The sequence below is a fragment of the Diadema antillarum genome, unplaced genomic scaffold, assembly GCF_040938485.1.
Source record: "Diadema antillarum isolate AM-2024a unplaced genomic scaffold, OU_Dant_1.0 seq00000051_RagTag, whole genome shotgun sequence".
NCBI classification, from domain to species: Eukaryota; Metazoa; Echinodermata; class Echinoidea; order Diadematoida; family Diadematidae; genus Diadema; species Diadema antillarum.
This window is the reverse complement of record NW_027271160.1, coordinates 117,884-125,540: the sequence shown is the minus strand read 5'-3', so window position 1 is coordinate 125,540 and position 7,657 is coordinate 117,884. Positions and strand designations below refer to the sequence as shown.

Genomic DNA, 7,657 nt, shown 5'->3' with positions numbered 1-7,657 from the left:
ATCGATCTCATTACTTCTAACATTTTACCTCTGACATTTTTACCTCTGCCATTTTTACCTCTGCCATTTTTGCCTCTGCCATTTTTACCTCTGCCATTTTTACCTCTGCCATTTTTACCTCTGCCATTTTTACCCCTGCCATTTCTACCTCTGCCATTTTTACCCCTGCCATTTTTACCTCTGCCATTTTTACTCCTGCCATTTTTACCTCTGCCATTTTTACCTCTGCCATTTTTACCTGGCACCCATAAAAGTAGGATGTTTATGTTGTTTTCCGGAGCGTATCATCAGTATGAGCAAGGAGCTCCTTGGTATGAGCATCGATTCCTTGTTCTCGTGACCGAACATTTTTCTAGCCAAGCTATTCCAAACTATAGGGCGGTCAATTTTTTTTCTCTCTGATGTTCTCGTAGCTGTATGGAAAACGAAAGCAGTAGGTGTAGTCCACGAACACAATGGTATAAGCTTACAGCACATGATTAAGCTCCACCCTTATAAGTGGTTTCTTTCTTTATAAAGCACTTCAAGTTCGTTTCTTTTTTTCTCTCTGATGTTCTCGTAGCTGTATTGGAAAACGAAAGCAGTAGTGTAGTCCACGAACACAATGGTATAAGCTTACAGCACATGATAAGCTCCACCCTTATAAGTGTTTCTTTCTTTATAAAGCACTTGCAAGTTCTTTCAGGTTATGAATGGAGTTGATGAGCACAACAACATACTGAGCATGTTCGTAGGCATATTGATAATACACTGTATAATAAGTTGTATTTTGTGTATGCTATGGTGTTCGTAATATCATACGTGCGCATAATGGTGGCTTGTGACTTTTCTTTTTATTCACACTTGAAAGAAATTGTGCCACCCTTATTCCTGTCTCGAGCCATCTTACTTCTTTTATAATGAAAACAAGCAATGAATAAAGAATTGAAGAAATGATTGAAGTATCATCATTATCGTGCAATATTCTGAATAAATGATTTAATTTTTGTGTATCATATTGTTCTATACGTTCTGCTAATCAATAATCTAAAGCGATTTAAACATTTAAGATTCCGTTCATACGCATAAACTGATTTAAACATTTACAGTTCCCATACAGATTCGACAGAGAAATAGTGAACCATTTACTGCGAAAAAATGAAAATCTAGCATTGTTTATACAATATTGTTAAACGCAATACTCACCCGTGAGCTTTTATATCAACCCTAAAGTGCCCTTTGTCTTAACTAATAGTTGATCACGTATTTTCTTAATAGCTATACGAATGATTATGGCATGCATGGACAGAAACGTATCACTTTACTACCTGATGTCTCTTCTCAATAATTATTTTCACCTATAGACCCGTTTGATGGCACCATGGACACAAGTTGTTGTAGTTGATTTGACAAAATTATACAAAACAAATCAACTAGAAAAAAAAAGGAACAAAACGTCCGTAAATCCTGCAAGGGCGTATATGAGTGTCCGATTATCGGACTACTTTTGCCCCTTTCTTTATGAAATTCATCGTAGTTATGGCTTTAGCAAAGTATATACAACTTCGATGTTAGTAGATATTGTGATCATGGAAGAGAGAAGAGACGGCGACTCCAGAAGTTAATGAGTGTATGATAATTGTACTATAGGCAGACTCCAATTTTCATTACAGGTGTACCAAAGTAGCTATTCCGATCGCTGAAAATGGGAAATACAATGTAGTATATACTACATTTTATTTACAAGAAATATTATCTTCCTCGAGATTGTCACAGCATTCACAAACATACACAGACACACAGGCACAGACAAACAGAGAGACACACAGACAGACAGACAGACAGACAGACAGACACACACACACACACACACACCACACACACACTCACACACATTCATGTCTCTAAGCTCCGAAAGTAGTCGAGCTATGACATCCGGGAATATACAATGTAAATGCAAGTCATCCCTCGTTTCTATGGACTGTAAAATGTCCTTTATATATATTTCTTTTTAATTCAAGTTCCATATTCCACATTCCATATTCAGATTTCATATTCCATTTGATTTCGAAGTAAAATATGTATAACACAACATTCAATTTTAGACATAATTTCACAAAAGGACATGTAATAAAATTATGTGTAAATATGAGGAACCTACTGAAAAGCAATGCTTGTAGGATGTAGGTTCTAAAGAACATTATAAGCGTTTAGTACTACATGCATAAGCGTTTAGTACTACATGCACTATATCAACATCATTAACGCAATTTAATCTCATAAGTGTCTCACAACACGTTCTAAAAAATAACGTTTAAAGCTTTACCTATGTATCGTGCATCAAAAATAAGGCAAAATACAATGGTGATAGACTAATGAATTTACCCGTTCCGTACTGGAGTCTTAAATCCCATAAAATGAGACTTTAACAGACCATTCTCACGTATAATAGGCAATGGATTAGGCAAGTCAACTTCTTGGGAACGGAGAACATTACTGTGGATCAAACTGAAAATGGTGAGTTGGATGATAATAATGCTAGTTGTAAAAAGATCTGAACCTTTTACAGTCAATATATCTTTACAATAAGTGGTGAAGCGAAGCGAACGTTGTGGTGAACATTGCTGGAGCAGGAGTGATATCTGTCACTTCGTATAGTTGTCTATCGGTGCTGTTTTTTCGTGTTACCATTTTCTGTTTAAGTTGTGATGATATCCGTGCAATTTACGGCATGATAGGTATATCCTTCAGGAACATTTCTAACAGTCAAGAATTCATCTCCGAGAACTTGTCTTGTTGATGACGAGTCGACGGATCACTCGAGTTGGCTCGGGCACGTTGCGCAGACGACATGTCACCACTGCTTTCATGACGGTCTTGAAGACCGGGTGCTTGGTGGCGTAGATGAACGGGTTGATGCACGAGTTGCAGAGCACGATTGCGCATGCGTAGGGCACGAACGGGTCGCTGTCTTCGTAGAATAGACACACGGTGAAGGGCGCCAGGCAAACGAAGAATGCGCAGACGACGATGAACATGTTCTGCGTGATCTGCAGTTGGCGCTTGTTCACGCTGGCGCCGCGCTTCTTGAAGACTAACGACGAGGGGGAGATGATGCTGTTGTTGTTGTTTGTCTGGACGACCGGAGGTACTCCGTTGGCGTGACTGCTTCCGTTTTGACAATCGCTGGCGCTGCTGAGATGTACCTTCTCGCTCTCAGCTGCCGCCGCCTTGCTGTGATCCCTTTGAGAATATTATGAAATATACAGAATTTACCGTTATATCCCGATACTTCTGAATCGAGACTAAACGCTATACAAAGAAGAGCACTGTCTTCTGTATGTTCACAGGTGTTCTGTTGTAAACGCGTCTTTTTCTTTTTGTTGTTGTTTTCAGATAAAGGGATACACTGTATTATGAGCTTTGGATATTCCCTTTGCCGTCTTGAATAAAGACTAAGCGCTGTGGACAGCACAAACTTTGGATATTCCCTTCGCTGCCTTGAACAAAGACTAAGCGCACCGCGTTTACAACAGAACACCTGTGGACATGCAGAAGACAGTGCTCTTCTTTGTATAGCGGTTAGTTTCGATTCAGAAGTATAGGGATATAAAAACGAGACCAAATTGGTTAAGAATTCATTTATTATGACAAAGCTACTCATTTGGAAATGCTATCATAGCTTGATAAGCATATCTATGTCCGACAAACAAAATGACACCAAAAAGGTTTTGCCACCTCAGGTGGTACCAATAACCCTTTTTTCGGGTCTTTGCCCATGGACTATCTCCACAAAGGAGCTCGTACAGTCTCCACGAGGGAGCTCATGCTATTGTGTCTCTAACACATAGCAAGCATCAATGAAAGACCAATGTAAATGCCAATTACTCCCTATTGTAGATCGGATCCTGTGCATTGTTATCGACATCCTTCAGGTTGCCGCGTCGTGAAAATTCTACAAACTTTTTTTTTAACTCACCGATTTTAATCAAAACAATGTACACGGCAAATCGAAATGACCTAAGCATCGATGAGTTTGATAGATGAAAATGCATTGCATGTTCGTTGTTACGGTTATAATGACCAACCTTGTCTACAAGTTGAATACCAAAGGACCATGCAGAGTTACATCCTATGACTTGATACACACTTGTGATGATATTCGGAGTATAATAATTTTTCTTTAACTTAGTGAAGTTCACGACCTCTGCGACCTTGACTTTGTAAAGGTTGACTGTATTTTGAGCGATCTATATAATTGTTTGGGTTGTTTCCCCTCAAGCTGTGCAAGTGACTTTCAGCGTTAAAGTGGTTCACTATGAATGCGATTGCAGGGGCAGATCCAGGAATTCTGTAAAGGGGGGGGGGGCGTAACTAATAGTTCTGGTGCCACTTCTGGGTTTCATTTCATTTTTTCCTTTTTGTTTCTTCTGTTTTTAACGAAAAATAAAGGGGGCGTGCGCCGGTTGCGCCCCCCTCTGGATACGCCACTGGATTGTAAAAAAAAAAATAATGAACGTAATCATATACTTTAATACATTTCACCGGGAAGAGAATGATCACACAACAGACTATCATCCGATTAGAACATGGATGCAATTATAAGTGGACGATTGCCCATTAGTATGATATATTTTTCCGTGTGGTTAAGACTCAGTTATTTCAGATTCACCTTTTTCTAAAGCATGAGAGAAATTAAGGCCTAAATATTTCACGAAAATTGAATGATGCTGATCAATCACATTGACAAAATAAGCACTATTCGTCGGAATATTGAAAAGCCCAATATGAGGAAAGGAGTCTACAGGCACAACAGGACAAGTGTGCAGATTTCGGCAGCACGCACCGATCGAACAGGATCAACTTTCAAGCTCAATTTCTGATTCTAAGCGTTACGCTATACACCTAATGTGTTTTCTTTTTCCTTTTCTTGCTTGTTTGTTATATACTTTGTTGACTCAAAGATACCTTGTCGCAGTCGCGTAAAATACCAGCGCGAAACTGCTGTAAATTAAAGAACCAAATGACGACTTTATTCGGTTATAGAGTGATCGGCAAATACCAAACAATAATATCGGCACAACAAGATGCCGAATGGTCAATCAGCAGTGGGATGACCATGTCGATTATTCTTGGAGCTAGATCTTACCCAGTTTCGTTGCTGAGGTCCGACTGGGTGGTTTCCTGGGTAACGGACAGGTGAGCACTCATCACCTTTGCATGCCGCCGAACGAAGCAGAAGAGTCTTCCGTAGCAGTAGCAGATGATCGTCAGAGGGATCAGAAAGATTCCGAACGCCTGCAAGAGCTGGTACGTGTCCTCCTTGGGGTGGTCCGACGTCTGGCCGCACGAGTGGTATTTCGGTTGTAGCCGAGGGCACCGATGTCGATGATGGGTAAAAAGAGCATGAAGACGAAGGAGACGACCCAGATGAGACCGACCCAGAGGACAAGGTTGACTGTGGTGAAGGTCCGTCGGTAAGTTTTGAAGTCCTTGGTGACGAGGATGAATCTATTTAAAGCCACGGAGGCGAGCGAGTACAGGCTGGCGGCGATGCACAGATACATGATGCCGCCGGCTACCGAGCAGACCCACGGCTGCAAGGGCCATCCGCTGGGGCTGAGCAGTGCCACTGCATTCCACGGCACCGCGGCTGATGTAAGGAGATCCGCCACGGCGAGATTGACGACGAAGACGTTGGTGATCGTCCTGAGACGACGAGAAACGATGACAGCTGCGATGACAACCGAGTTTCCCACGATGCCGACTATGGATGCAATGATGAAGAGGATTGCGACGAAGATCCGCTGCGCGGGGTCGTCAAATTTGAACCAATCGGTAGGCGGGATCGTAGTATTCACCGACATCGCTGGCATTGATGTAGTCATAATACTCGTTGAGGTATCGCTTTCCGTGGCTGGGCGGCGTATTTTTTATTTACACGCAAGCCTGTGGCTTTTTGCAATTAAATTCAATGAAACCGCGCTAGTAATGCCTCTATGCTTACTCCGCTCGGGTTCGTTGCGAAGAGTTTTGTGAGTGCCTCCGCTCGCGACGATTCGTGTGTGCACGGGCTGTGAAAGTTTTGCCTGCCGTGGTGGACCCTGTAGAGCCCACTACTAGTGTCAAAATCGCCCACTAATGTCAAAACATTAACCACTAATGTCATAACACGTCGACGACAAATGTCAAAACAACCACTAATGTCATAACACGTCGACGACAAATGTCAAAATCGGATCAACCACTAATGTCATAACACGTCGACGACAAATGTCAAAATTTTCATTTTTACTGCAAATGTCCTAACACGTCGACGACAAATGTCAAAATCGGATTAACCTCTAATGTCATGACGTCGACGACAAATGTCAAAATTTCCGAATTTACCGTAATGTCATGACGTGTCACAAGGGCGGATCCAGGAATTCCACAAAGGGGAGGCGCCTTTACAAAATCGCGCCTTTACAAAATCAAAGGCTGGCGCGACCCTCTCCCCCTCCCCAATTTTTTTTTTCTATTTATGTTGTGTTGACACAATAAAGAGAGGGGGCACTTAAGGGGGATGCGCCCTTCTAAATCCGCGATTGCGTCAATTACAAATATCAGTATTGGATTAACCACAAATGTCATAACCCGTCGACCACAATGTCATATCGCGTCACAGGGGCGGATCCAGGAATTCCGTAAAGGGGGAGGGGGCGCCTTTACAAAAATTAAAGGCTGGCGCGACACTCCCCCCCCCCCCAAATATTGTTTTAACATAACAATTATAGTGAGGGTGCACCAGAGGGGGATGCGGCCCCTCTCGATCCATCATTGCGCCAACCACAAATGGAAAAACCCATTGCTTCCATTAGAGGGGCGGATCCAGGAATTCCGTAAAGGGGAGGGGCGCCTTTACAAAACGAAAGGCTTGCGCGACCCTCCCCCTTTTCTTCTTTTTATTTCTGTTGTGTTGACGAAATAAAGAGAGGGGGCACTAAGGAGGGGGGGGGGGGGGCTCCTCTAAATCCCCCATTGCGTCAACCGCAAATGTCAATATTGGATTAACCACAATGTCATAACACTTCGACCACAAATGTCATAACGCGTCACAGGGCTGATCCAGGAATTCCGTAAGGGGGGGGGGGGGGGGGGCTTTACAAAATCAAAGCCTGGCGCGACTCCCCTTTTCATATTTTTATTTCTGTTGGTTTAAGTTAATATCGTGAGGGTGCACCAGAGGGGAAGCGCCCCCTCTCGTTCCATCGTCGTCACAGGGGCGGATCCAGGAATTACGTAAAGGGGGGGGGGGGGCGCCTTTACAAAACCAAAGGCTGGCGCAACACTACCCCATCCCCCCTCCATTCCTTATTTTTGTTTCTATTGTTTTAACCAAATAATCATGGTGAGGGTGCACCAGAGGGGGATGCGGCCCCTCTCGATCCATCATTGCGTCAACCACAAATGGAAAAACTCATTGCTTGCATTACAAGGGCGGATCCAGGAATTCGACGAAGGGGAGGGGCGCCTTTACAAAATGAAAGGCTGGCGCGACCCTCCCCTTTTCTTCTTTTTATTTCTTTTGTGTTGACAAAATGAAGACAGAGGGCACTAAGGGGGGGGGGGTGCGCCTCCTCTAAATCCGCCATTGCGTCAACCGCAAATGTAAATATTGGATTAACACAACTGTCAT

General features: G+C 42.9%; 1 pseudogene; it reads right to left on the bottom strand.

Annotated features, from left to right (window-relative positions):
- Positions 1-2,753: 2,753 nt before the first annotated feature.
- On the bottom strand, positions 2,754-5,846 carry LOC139725604 (melatonin receptor type 1A-like; annotated as a pseudogene).
- Between the last annotated feature and the right edge of the window lie 1,811 nt (positions 5,847-7,657).